The following is a 13802-nucleotide window of genomic DNA, read 5'->3' on the forward strand; positions in this document are numbered from 1 at the left end:
CAGACTGTCTATTACTCTGTAATTCCTCTAGCGCCGTTCTATTGAAACAGTAGGTTTAAAGAGCACACCAAATGCTTGAAATAACATCTTTATTAACTTAAACCTCCGCAGCAGATAGTCCATGTACGAAACAAGTGTTGAATAAAGTATCATAAAATGGTGGTATGCATAAGATGGTGGCTCAATTGTTCAATCTTGTCATTTAACATAAAATGGTGGATATATTTCTCTCTTCAGTATCTGTACTGTCACTTTAAGTTATTTAAGCACTTTATGGTCTCTCTGAGAGGTATATCTGAGATTTAACAGTTCTACTGGCTAAACTGGGTTTGCAGTTTGCAGTACCTATTTGCATATTGGTTGAGTATGATCTGTTATGGTTGTATGCAATTTCGATTGCAATATGGAATTTGAATGGTTGCAATTGGTATTTGTAGTTTGCAATTGGATGCAAGTAAGTAAACACACATATAACTGGTTCAGTATACACTTCGAATCACTATACTAACAGTAGGAACATTATATAACTGTTTTAAATACCTATTTTGGCCTCTCTGCTTCCATAAAAACACAGCTCTCAGTGGAGTGAATGTCTCTTCAGCTCCTGTCTCTGTTGAATAATGATTCTAGCAGCTCCTTCTAGGCAAATTCCCAGACAGGTTGTGTGTGAGGCTGGCTGTGATTGGTGAAAACTCTTGCTGTGTGAATAGCTGGCTTTGATTGGTCTAGACTTCTGCCCAGCAACAACAGATTAACACTATGCTTTCTGTTATTTCTGCTGTGTCACTGAGCTTACCTTTCATTACAAAATAAATCTTAAAGGCATATTATCTTTTTCTGCTTCTGTGAACACAAAATATAACAGTTATATGACATCCAAAACATGATGTCACAGTAAATAACTCTGCTTTTGTCTTTAACACATAAACATAGGAACTGTATTAAGGCTATTAGCAGGTTTAGCTGTATACACATACTGTATAAGCTATACTAGCAACCTAGGAAAGGTCTTAGCTGGCCAGCTACAAGCTGGCATTCACTTACGTTTCCTATTTTTCCTTTTTTTCCTTTTTATGTTTTTTCTAGTTTTAGGCAACCCATACTATGCACCTTATCTCATCTTATTATGATATTATCTATAGCTTCTTTGAATGTTAAGGGACTTAATAGTTCCTAAAAGCAGAGCATGGTTTGGAGGGAAGCCAAAAACCTCCACTGCAATGTCCTTTTTATGCAAGAAACCCACTTTCATAAGCTCAAATCACCCAAATTTACCAATAAGCTGTTCCCTCACATCTTTTTTTCATCCTGCCATGCTAAACGTAAATGTGTAGCCATAGCTATCAAAAACTCGGTAGCTTTCTCACTACATGATACCATCACAGATCCGCAAGGTCGATATCTAGGGGTAATGTGTGACATCAATAATGTAACATATACCCTCTTTAATGTTTATTTTCCCAACAGGCACCAACCTCGGTTCTAGGCGTCTCCACTCCCCAAGATAAAGTTGGTGAGCTTGGGGACCATTTTGGATGCTCAACTAGACACCATGCTCCTGGGAGACATCTTCCACCGCTTGCAAACTCTCTGGCAGAGGAGGGATTTTGCAATGTATGGCGTTGTCAGCATGGAGGTGAGATTGACTTCACCTTTTTCTCATCCCCCTATCAATCTTTTTCCAGCTTTGATTTTTACCCTAAACCTAGCGGACCTTGTCCCATCCGAATTATTGTAATAGGTTGAAATCGGCCCTATCTACATATTTTGATTTAAACACTACTCCTCACATAGATCCCCAGTAGTGTTGAGCGAACCCGAACTGTAAAGCTTGGGTCCGTACCGAACTTTGCCAGAAAAGTTTGGGTTTAAGTTCGGTGTTCGGGCATTTAATAAAGCTTTTGAAAGGCTGCAGGGTAGCCAATCAAGCTGTTAAGCTGTGTGCACTTAGAAGCCATCACAGACATGCCTAGTAATGGCATGGCTGTGATTGGCCGATGCATCATGTGACCCAGCCTCTATACAAGCTGTATCATGTGTAGCACCTCCCATCAGCTCTGAGTAGTGCAGGGACAGGAAGCAGGCAGCTGAAGCGAGGGAGAGTGTTAGAAATCTAGCTATTGTTTTGTGGGTGACCTATAATGATTTTTTTGCTGGTGCAATACACCAGCTTTGCACCCCTGACACAGAAATCTAATAATAAATCTGGCTGTTAATTCTGTGGGTTACCTACAGCAATTTTTTGTGGGTGCAATGCACCATCTTTGTACCCCTGACACAGAAATATAATAATTAATCTGGCTGTTAATTCTGTGAGTACACGTGCACTGTATATGTGAAAGGGAAATTAATATAGTTAATCTGTCTGTTAGTTCAGTGGGTGACATATACCCACTTTTGGTTCGAGGTACACCTGCACTGCATATGTGACAGGGAAATTAATATAGGTCATCTGTCTGTTAGTTTGGTGGGTGACCTCAAAGAATGAGGAGAGCATCAAATAAGGGACGTGGCCCTGGTCGTGGTGCTGCTGGTGTTGGTGGAGCTCCTGTTGCAGGGAGAGGACGTGGTCGATCTGTGCCCGCTACATGCCCAAATGAAACACCTTCCTCAGGTGCACGTAGGCGACAGAACCTTCAGCGTCACTTTTTAGGCCCAAATACCAGTGTACGAATGGTGAGGCCAGAACAAGTAGAGGAGGTAGTCGATTGGATGGCTGACAGTGCCTCCAGTTACTTCACATTGTCTCCCACCCGGTCACCTGCTGAAACCGCAGAGTTGGCACCTGCAGCCCATGGGCATCTGTATTTCACCTCACCCCCTTGCAAATCAGCTAAGCAGTCTGAGCCCCAAGTCATGCAGCAGTCTCTTATGCTTTCTGATGACTCTGCTGGTGGGGTTTCCGTGGGCAATCCACATAACCCTGCCCCAGAATTAGAAAAGATTGAGTGCACTGCCAACCACTTATGTTTCAGGATGTGGAAAAGGAAGGACCACCGCAGCACGTCTCTGATGATGACAAAACACAGGTGCCAACTGCTGCGACTTTCTGCCGTGTGCAGACTGGCAAGGAGGGCAGGGGTGAAGAGTAGGTGGAAGATGATGTGGAGGATGATGATGTCCTAGACCCCACATGGAATCAAGGTCATTTGAGGGACGTTTGCAGTTCGGAGGAAGAGGTGGTGGTCACACAGCGCCAGCCACACAGCAAAAGAGGGAGCAGGGTGCAAAAGGAGAGTGGCCGTCCCCTAGCCAGTATGCCTGCTACTGCCCACTGCACCCAGGGACTGAACACACCAAAGCCAGCTCCAAGGAGTTCCCTGGCGTGGCAGTTTTTTTTCAGACTATATGCTGACGACAAGACGCAAGTAGTTTGCATGCTGTGCAATCAGAGGCTGAAGTGAGGCATAAATGTTCTAAACCTGAGCACCACCTGCATGACCAGGGATCGAAATGCAAAGCACGAGCTGCAGTGGAGTACACACCTGAAAAACAACAAAAGATCTCAGGCTGCTCTTGCTACCACTTCTGCTGCAGTCTCGGCCTCTTCCTCCCCCTATGGAGTGATAGTGGCACCTGCAACACCACCACCTCCACCACCGTCACCCAGCATGTCCACACTGTCCCATGGAAGCATTCAGGTGTCCTTTACCCAAACACTGGAGAGAAAGAGGAAGTATCCCCCTACCCACCCGCGATCCCTGGCCCTGAATGCCAGCATTTCAAAATCCCTGGCCTTTGAAATGCTGTCATTCTGTTTGGTGGAGACAGAGACTTTTAAAAACCTTATGGCGGTGGCTGTCCCACAGTACATGGCTCTTTCCAGCCCCACTACTTTTCCAGGCGAGCCATCCCTGCCCTGTACAACCAAGTGGCAGACAAAAAAAGATGTGCGCTGCGCAATGCCATCTGTGGCAAAGTCCACATAACTACCGATACATGGACCAGTTGTCATGGCTGTGTGTGAGCAACAAGAGCATGCACAGAAAATAGAGCTACTGACCGGACCCAAACTAGGGAGGATAAAGGGTGACCCCTGTCCGACCCTCAAAAGCTCTCCCTATGCTGCTAAGCCCATGCCCGGATCCAAATGGTGGAAGGAGGCATGCCCGCGTACCTAAGACTGATGGCCACTGTAACCCCTACAATAGTGGAAGGGGCACGGCCACCGGTGCCCTGCTCAGTATATGGAGGGAACAGTGGTCGCCTCGGATCCAGTCAGAAAACACACAGATACACAGCAATGTCTGCACACTTAGCTGAAGGGCTGCAGCCGCAGTGAAGACGGATCCAAAGACAGGCTGGCAATATCCGGAGTACTTGCTGCAGCAGAACACAGGTCCAGTGAAAGGATAGCATACAAGAAAACATACTCAAGCAAGAGCTACAACCCAAATGAGAAATATAATCCACACCTACAATAGGAGGAGGGGGAATATAAGGCAGGGAAATCAAACGGAGGAGAAACAGCTGGGAGGAAGGAAACAGAAAACTCCTCCCAGCTCTAGTAGTGACATCATCACAGGGGTGGAGAAACAGAGCTGTGAGAACGTCCCAAAGCTCTGGTAGTGACAGTACCCCCCCCCCCCCTCTACGGGTGGACTCCGGACACCCAGGACCCACCTTCTCAGGATGAGCCCTATTAAATGCCCTGATGAGGCGAGTGGCTTTAATGTCCGACACCGGAACCCACATCCTCTCCTCAGGACCATAACCCTTCCAATGAACGAGGTACTGGAGAGAACTGCGGACAATGCGAGAGTCCACAATTATGGAAACCTCAAACTCCAGATTGCCATCAATCAAAATCGGAGGAGGAGGCAAAGAGGAGGGTACCGTGGGCTGGACTTATGGTTTTAAGAGAGATCTGTAAAATACATTATGTATCTTCCAAACCCGTGGAAGATCAAGACGGAAGGCAACAGGATTGATGACTGACAAGATTTTATAAGGCCCAATAAACTTGGGACCCAATTTCCAGGAGGGAACCTTCAGTTTAATATTTCTTGTAGACAACCACACCAGATCACCCACACTCAGGTCCGGACCAGGCACACGTCTCTTATCAGCCACACGCTTATACTTCTCACTCATCTTTCTAAGATTACTCTGAATCTTTTGCCAAATGGTAGACAAAGACGAGGAAAATCTCTCCTCCTCAGGCAAACCAGAAAGAGCCCCTCCCGAGAATGTCCCAAACTGCGGATGGAACCCATATGCACCAAAGAATGGCGACTTATCAGAAGATTCCTGACGGCGGTTGTTCAGAGCAAACTCAGCAAGAGGGAGAAATGAACACCAATCCTCCTGGTTCTCTGCCACGAAACAGCGCAAATATGTCTCCAGATTCTGATTGAGGCGCTCAGTCTGACCATTCGACTGCGGGTGAAAAGCAGAAGAGAAGGACAGCCGAACCCCCAGGCGAGAACAGAAAGCCTTCCAGAACCTGGACACAAACTGCGTGCCTCTATCGGAAACAATATCAGAGGGAATGCCATGCAATTTAACAATATGGTCGACAAAAGCTTGCGCCAACGTTTTAGCATTGGGTAAACCAGGGAAAGGTACGAAATGAGCCATCTTGCTAAAACGGTCCACCACCACCAGGATCACCGACTTCCCTGAGGAACGAGGAAGATCCGTGATAAAGTCCATGGACAGGTGTGTCCAAGGACGGGAAGGTATGGGTAACGGGAGAAGGGAACCTGAAGGCCGTGAACGAGGGACCTTAGCGCGAGCGCACGTCTCACAGGCAGCCACAAAACCCTCCACCGACTTACGAAGAGCCGGCCACCAAAATCTCCGAGCAATGAGATCTACCGTGGCTCTACTCCCGGGGTGACCAGCAAGAACAGTATCATGATGCTCCTTGAAGAGTTTGTGACGTAACTCAGGAGGCACAAACAACTTCCCAGAAGGACAACGGGCAGGTGCCTCAGTCTGGGCAGCCTGGACCTCGGCCTCCAAATCCGAATATAGAGCAGAAACAACTACCCCCTCCGCCAAAATGGGACCCGGGTCCTCGGAGTTTCCTCCTCCCGGAAAACAGCGAGAGAGAGCATCAGCCTTCACATTTTTGATCCCAGGGCGGAATGTGATGACAAAATTGAATCTGGAGAAGAACAGAGACCATCTGGCCTGTCTCGGATTCATACGCCTGGCCGACTCCAAGTATGCCAGATTCTTATGGTCGGTAAAACCGGTGATAGGGTGCCTGGCCCCCTCCAACCAATGGCGCCATTCCTCGAAAGCCAACTTGATGGCCAACAACTCCCTATCTCCCACATCATAGTTTTTCTCTGCCGGGGAGAGTTTTTTAGAGAAAAAGGCACAGGGTCGCCATTTGGCAGAAGAAGGGCCCTGGGACAAAACCGCACCCACACCCACCTCGGAAGCATCCACCTCAACAATAAAAGGTAAGGAAACATCGGGATGCACCAAGACGGGAGCAGATGCAAAACTTTCTTTAATCTTAGAAAAAGCTGCAAGCGCCTCCTCCGACCAAGAGGAAAAATCCGCCCCCTTTTTTGTCATGTCAGTGAGGGGTTTGACCACAGAGGAATAATTCAAAATGAACTTTCTGTAATAGTTCGCAAAACCCAAAAAGCGCATCAATGCCTTCTGATTCTCAGGAAGCTCCCACTCAAGTACAGCACGGACCTTCTCCGGATCCATGCGAAAACCAGAAGCAGAGAGGAGAAAACCCAGAAATTGAATCTCCGATACCATAAAAAGACATTTCTCCAGCTTGGCGTACAATTTATTTTCCCGCAGAATCTGCAGAACCTGAAAAAGATGATCCTGATGGGTCTGAACATCAGGGGAAAAAATCAAAATATCATCAAGATACACCAATACAAATTTCCCCATTAAATGGTAGAAAATACTGTTAACAAAATGCTGAAAGACGGCCGGAGCATTCATCAGGCCGAAAGGCATAACGAGATTCTCGAAATGCCCGTTAGGGGTATTAAAGGCCGTTTTCCATTCATCCCCCTCTCTTACCCTGACCAGGTTGTACGCGCCTCTCAAATCCAATTTGGAAAAAACCTTGGCCCCAACAATTTGGTTGAAGAGGTCCGGGATCAGAGGAAGGGGATAGGGATCGCGAATCGTGATACGGTTCAGCTCCCTAAAATCTAGGCAAGGTCTCAGAGAGCCATCTTTTTTTTTAACAAAAAAAAAACCAATGGCAACAGGTGATTTTGAGGGACGAATATGCCCCTTATCGAGACTCTCGGAGATATAGGTTTGCATTGCGATTCTTTCCGGTTGTGAGAGATTGTAGAGGCGAGCTTTTGGCAGCTTGGCGCCGGGAATGAGGTTAATGGGACAGTCAAACTCCCGGTGAGGAGGTAGCTCCTGAACACCGCTCTCGGAAAACACGTCCGAGAAATCAGAGAGAAATGATGGCACAGTTTTAGTAGACACCTCTGCAAAAGTCGCTGTAAGACAATTCTCTCTACAAAAGTCACTCCACTCATTTATTTGCCTTCCTTGCCAATCAATAGTGGGGTTATGTCTAGTGAGCCAGGGTAACCCCAAAACTAGAGGAGAAGGCAATCCGTTAAGGACAAAACAAGATATATCCTCCACATGAGTGTCACCTACAGCTAACCGAATATTGTGAACAATGCCCTTCAGAGATCTCTGTGAGAGTGGAGCAGAGTCAATAGCAAAAACAGGTATATCCTTTTCTAATGTGCAAACCTGAAAACCATGCATGGCTACAAATTGAGTGTCAATAAGATTGACGGCCGCTCCACTATCAACAAAAATCTCACAAGAAATGACTTTGCTCTCTAGCGCCACCCTGGCAGACAGGAGAAAACGGGAACTGCAGGTCAGAGGAAAAGCATCAATTCCTACATCAACTTTGCCCAAAGTAGCAGATGAAGCAGAGTTTGATGATTTACCTTTTGAGGTTTTTCTCTTATTATCGCTCTTAGTACAGTTCAAGAATCTCCTAGACGGACAAACATTTGCCAAATGACCTATGCCCCCACAACAAAAACACACCATACTCTGAGGACTAAATCCTCTTTTATCAGGGGCAAGTCGACCTAGCTGCATGGGCTCCTCCTCAGAGGGGAGCGAGACAGGATGAGGCCCCTGCACACTGAATAAGTCCGCACCACTGCCCCTAGACTGACAATGGCTGGACAGAGAGGTCTCGTTTCTTTCTCTTAGACGACTGTCAAGGCGTATCGCCAGTGACATGGCAGACTCTAAGGACGTTGGTCTCTCATGGAAAGCAAACGCATCTTTCAATCTCTCTGAGAGACCATGACAGAACTGACTCCGGAGTGCAGCATCATTCCAACCTAATTCAGCTGCCCATCTCCGAAATTCAGAACAATAAAGCTCCGCAGACAGTTTGCTCTGGCATAAAACACGTAAGTTAGATTTGGCCAGAGCAACACGATCCGGGTCATCATATATCTGCCCCAGGGCCACAAAAAATCCTTCCACGGATCGAAGGGAGGGATCCCCTGATGGCAGCGAAAAAGCCCAAGTCTGAGCATTACCCCTGAGCAGGGAGATGACAATCCTCACCCTCTGCTCCTGATTACCAGAGGAATGTGGACACAAGCAAAAATGGAGTTTGCATGCCTCTCTGAAGCGAACAAAACTCTCACTGCCCCCGGAGAACGTTTCCGGAAGTGAGACCTTTGGCTCGCAACAGACTCCATGGGCCGGAGCAGAGCCCAATGCTTGAAGCTGAGTCATAGATTGACGGAGATCCGCTACCTCCAAAGAAAGACCCAGAAAGCGGATCCATGTCAAAAAAGACGGTTTTGGTGGATTATAATGTCATGGCTGTGTGTGAGCAACAAGAGCATGCACAGAAAATAGAGCTACTGACCGGACCCAAACTAGGGAGGATAAAAGGTGACCCCTGTCCGACCCTCAAAAGCTCTCCCTATGCTGCTAAGCCCATGCCCGGATCCAAATGGTGGAAGGAGGCATGCCCGCGTACCTAAGACTGATGGCCACTGTAACCCCTACAATAGTGGAAGGGGCACGGCCACCGGTGCCCTGCTCAGTATATGGAGGGAACAGTGGTCGCCTCGGATCCAGTCAGAAAACACACAGATACACAGCAATGTCTGCACACTTAGCTGAAGGGCTGCAGCCGCAGTGAAGACGGATCCAAAGACAGGCTGGCAATATCCGGAGTACTTGCTGCAGCAGAACACAGGTCCAGTGAAAGGATAGCATACAAGAAAACATACTCAAGCAAGAGCTACAACCCAAATGAGAAATATAATCCACACCTACAATAGGAGGAGGGGGAATATAAGGCAGGGAAATCAAACGGAGGAGAAACAGCTGGGAGGAAGGAAACAGAAAACTCCTCCCAGCTCTAGTAGTGACATCATCACAGGGGTGGAGAAACAGAGCTGTGAGAACGTCCCAAAGCTCTGGTAGTGACAGTACCCCCCCCCCTCTACGGGTGGACTCCGGACACCCAGGACCCACCTTCTCAGGATGAGCCCTATTAAATGCCCTGATGAGGCGAGTGGCTTTAATGTCCGACACCGGAACCCACATCCTCTCCTCAGGACCATAACCCTTCCAATGAACGAGGTACTGGAGAGAACTGCGGACAATGCGAGAGTCCACAATTATGGAAACCTCAAACTCCAGATTGCCATCAATCAAAATCGGAGGAGGAGGCAAAGAGGAGGGTACCGTGGGCTGGACTTATGGTTTTAAGAGAGATCTGTAAAATACATTATGTATCTTCCAAACCCGTGGAAGATCAAGACGGAAGGCAACAGGATTGATGACTGACAAGATTTTATAAGGCCCAATAAACTTGGGACCCAATTTCCAGGAGGGAACCTTCAGTTTAATATTTCTTGTAGACAACCACACCAGATCACCCACACTCAGGTCCGGACCAGGCACACGTCTCTTATCAGCCACACGCTTATACTTCTCACTCATCTTTCTAAGATTACTCTGAATCTTTTGCCAAATGGTAGACAAAGACGAGGAAAATCTCTCCTCCTCAGGCAAACCAGAAAGAGCCCCTCCCGAGAATGTCCCAAACTGCGGATGGAACCCATATGCACCAAAGAATGGCGACTTATCAGAAGATTCCTGACGGCGGTTGTTCAGAGCAAACTCAGCAAGAGGGAGAAATGAACACCAATCCTCCTGGTTCTCTGCCACGAAACAGCGCAAATATGTCTCCAGATTCTGATTGAGGCGCTCAGTCTGACCATTCGACTGCGGGTGAAAAGCAGAAGAGAAGGACAGCCGAACCCCCAGGCGAGAACAGAAAGCCTTCCAGAACCTGGACACAAACTGCGTGCCTCTATCGGAAACAATATCAGAGGGAATGCCATGCAATTTAACAATATGGTCGACAAAAGCTTGCGCCAACGTTTTAGCATTGGGTAAACCAGGGAAAGGTACGAAATGAGCCATCTTGCTAAAACGGTCCACCACCACCAGGATCACCGACTTCCCTGAGGAACGAGGAAGATCCGTGATAAAGTCCATGGACAGGTGTGTCCAAGGACGGGAAGGTATGGGTAACGGGAGAAGGGAACCTGAAGGCCGTGAACGAGGGACCTTAGCGCGAGCGCACGTCTCACAGGCAGCCACAAAACCCTCCACCGACTTACGAAGAGCCGGCCACCAAAATCTCCGAGCAATGAGATCTACCGTGGCTCTACTCCCGGGGTGACCAGCAAGAACAGTATCATGATGCTCCTTGAAGAGTTTGTGACGTAACTCAGGAGGCACAAACAACTTCCCAGAAGGACAACGGGCAGGTGCCTCAGTCTGGGCAGCCTGGACCTCGGCCTCCAAATCCGAATATAGAGCAGAAACAACTACCCCCTCCGCCAAAATGGGACCCGGGTCCTCGGAGTTTCCTCCTCCCGGAAAACAGCGAGAGAGAGCATCAGCCTTCACATTTTTGATCCCAGGGCGGAATGTGATGACAAAATTGAATCTGGAGAAGAACAGAGACCATCTGGCCTGTCTCGGATTCATACGCCTGGCCGACTCCAAGTATGCCAGATTCTTATGGTCGGTAAAACCGGTGATAGGGTGCCTGGCCCCCTCCAACCAATGGCGCCATTCCTCGAAAGCCAACTTGATGGCCAACAACTCCCTATCTCCCACATCATAGTTTTTCTCTGCCGGGGAGAGTTTTTTAGAGAAAAAGGCACAGGGTCGCCATTTGGCAGAAGAAGGGCCCTGGGACAAAACCGCACCCACACCCACCTCGGAAGCATCCACCTCAACAATAAAAGGTAAGGAAACATCGGGATGCACCAAGACGGGAGCAGATGCAAAACTTTCTTTAATCTTAGAAAAAGCTGCAAGCGCCTCCTCCGACCAAGAGGAAAAATCCGCCCCCTTTTTTGTCATGTCAGTGAGGGGTTTGACCACAGAGGAATAATTCAAAATGAACTTTCTGTAATAGTTCGCAAAACCCAAAAAGCGCATCAATGCCTTCTGATTCTCAGGAAGCTCCCACTCAAGTACAGCACGGACCTTCTCCGGATCCATGCGAAAACCAGAAGCAGAGAGGAGAAAACCCAGAAATTGAATCTCCGATACCATAAAAAGACATTTCTCCAGCTTGGCGTACAATTTATTTTCCCGCAGAATCTGCAGAACCTGAAAAAGATGATCCTGATGGGTCTGAACATCAGGGGAAAAAATCAAAATATCATCAAGATACACCAATACAAATTTCCCCATTAAATGGTAGAAAATACTGTTAACAAAATGCTGAAAGACGGCCGGAGCATTCATCAGGCCGAAAGGCATAACGAGATTCTCGAAATGCCCGTTAGGGGTATTAAAGGCCGTTTTCCATTCATCCCCCTCTCTTACCCTGACCAGGTTGTACGCGCCTCTCAAATCCAATTTGGAAAAAACCTTGGCCCCAACAATTTGGTTGAAGAGGTCCGGGATCAGAGGAAGGGGATAGGGATCGCGAATCGTGATACGGTTCAGCTCCCTAAAATCTAGGCAAGGTCTCAGAGAGCCATCTTTTTTTTTAACAAAAAAAAAACCAATGGCAACAGGTGATTTTGAGGGACGAATATGCCCCTTATCGAGACTCTCGGAGATATAGGTTTGCATTGCGATTCTTTCCGGTTGTGAGAGATTGTAGAGGCGAGCTTTTGGCAGCTTGGCGCCGGGAATGAGGTTAATGGGACAGTCAAACTCCCGGTGAGGAGGTAGCTCCTGAACACCGCTCTCGGAAAACACGTCCGAGAAATCAGAGAGAAATGATGGCACAGTTTTAGTAGACACCTCTGCAAAAGTCGCTGTAAGACAATTCTCTCTACAAAAGTCACTCCACTCATTTATTTGCCTTCCTTGCCAATCAATAGTGGGGTTATGTCTAGTGAGCCAGGGTAACCCCAAAACTAGAGGAGAAGGCAATCCGTTAAGGACAAAACAAGATATATCCTCCACATGAGTGTCACCTACAGCTAACCGAATATTGTGAACAATGCCCTTCAGAGATCTCTGTGAGAGTGGAGCAGAGTCAATAGCAAAAACAGGTATATCCTTTTCTAATGTGCAAACCTGAAAACCATGCATGGCTACAAATTGAGTGTCAATAAGATTGACGGCCGCTCCACTATCAACAAAAATCTCACAAGAAATGACTTTGCTCTCTAGCGCCACCCTGGCAGACAGGAGAAAACGGGAACTGCAGGTCAGAGGAAAAGCATCAATTCCTACATCAACTTTGCCCAAAGTAGCAGATGAAGCAGAGTTTGATGATTTACCTTTTGAGGTTTTTCTCTTATTATCGCTCTTAGTACAGTTCAAGAATCTCCTAGACGGACAAACATTTGCCAAATGACCTATGCCCCCACAACAAAAACACACCATACTCTGAGGACTAAATCCTCTTTTATCAGGGGCAAGTCGACCTAGCTGCATGGGCTCCTCCTCAGAGGGGAGCGAGACAGGATGAGGCCCCTGCACACTGAATAAGTCCGCACCACTGCCCCTAGACTGACAATGGCTGGACAGAGAGGTCTCGTTTCTTTCTCTTAGACGACTGTCAAGGCGTATCGCCAGTGACATGGCAGACTCTAAGGACGTTGGTCTCTCATGGAAAGCAAACGCATCTTTCAATCTCTCTGAGAGACCATGACAGAACTGACTCCGGAGTGCAGCATCATTCCAACCTAATTCAGCTGCCCATCTCCGAAATTCAGAACAATAAAGCTCCGCAGACAGTTTGCTCTGGCATAAAACACGTAAGTTAGATTTGGCCAGAGCAACACGATCCGGGTCATCATATATCTGCCCCAGGGCCACAAAAAATCCTTCCACGGATCGAAGGGAGGGATCCCCTGATGGCAGCGAAAAAGCCCAAGTCTGAGCATTACCCCTGAGCAGGGAGATGACAATCCTCACCCTCTGCTCCTGATTACCAGAGGAATGTGGACACAAGCAAAAATGGAGTTTGCATGCCTCTCTGAAGCGAACAAAACTCTCACTGCCCCCGGAGAACGTTTCCGGAAGTGAGACCTTTGGCTCGCAACAGACTCCATGGGCCGGAGCAGAGCCCAATGCTTGAAGCTGAGTCATAGATTGACGGAGATCCGCTACCTCCAAAGAAAGACCCAGAAAGCGGATCCATGTCAAAAAAGACGGTTTTGGTGGATTATAATGTCATGGCTGTGTGTGAGCAACAAGAGCATGCACAGAAAATAGAGCTACTGACCGGACCCAAACTAGGGAGGATAAAAGGTGACCCCTGTCCGACCCTCAAAAGCTCTCCCTATGCTGCTAAGCCCATG

The sequence above is a fragment of the Bufo bufo genome, chromosome 1, assembly GCF_905171765.1.
Source record: "Bufo bufo chromosome 1, aBufBuf1.1, whole genome shotgun sequence".
Classification (NCBI taxonomy): domain Eukaryota; kingdom Metazoa; phylum Chordata; class Amphibia; order Anura; family Bufonidae; genus Bufo; species Bufo bufo.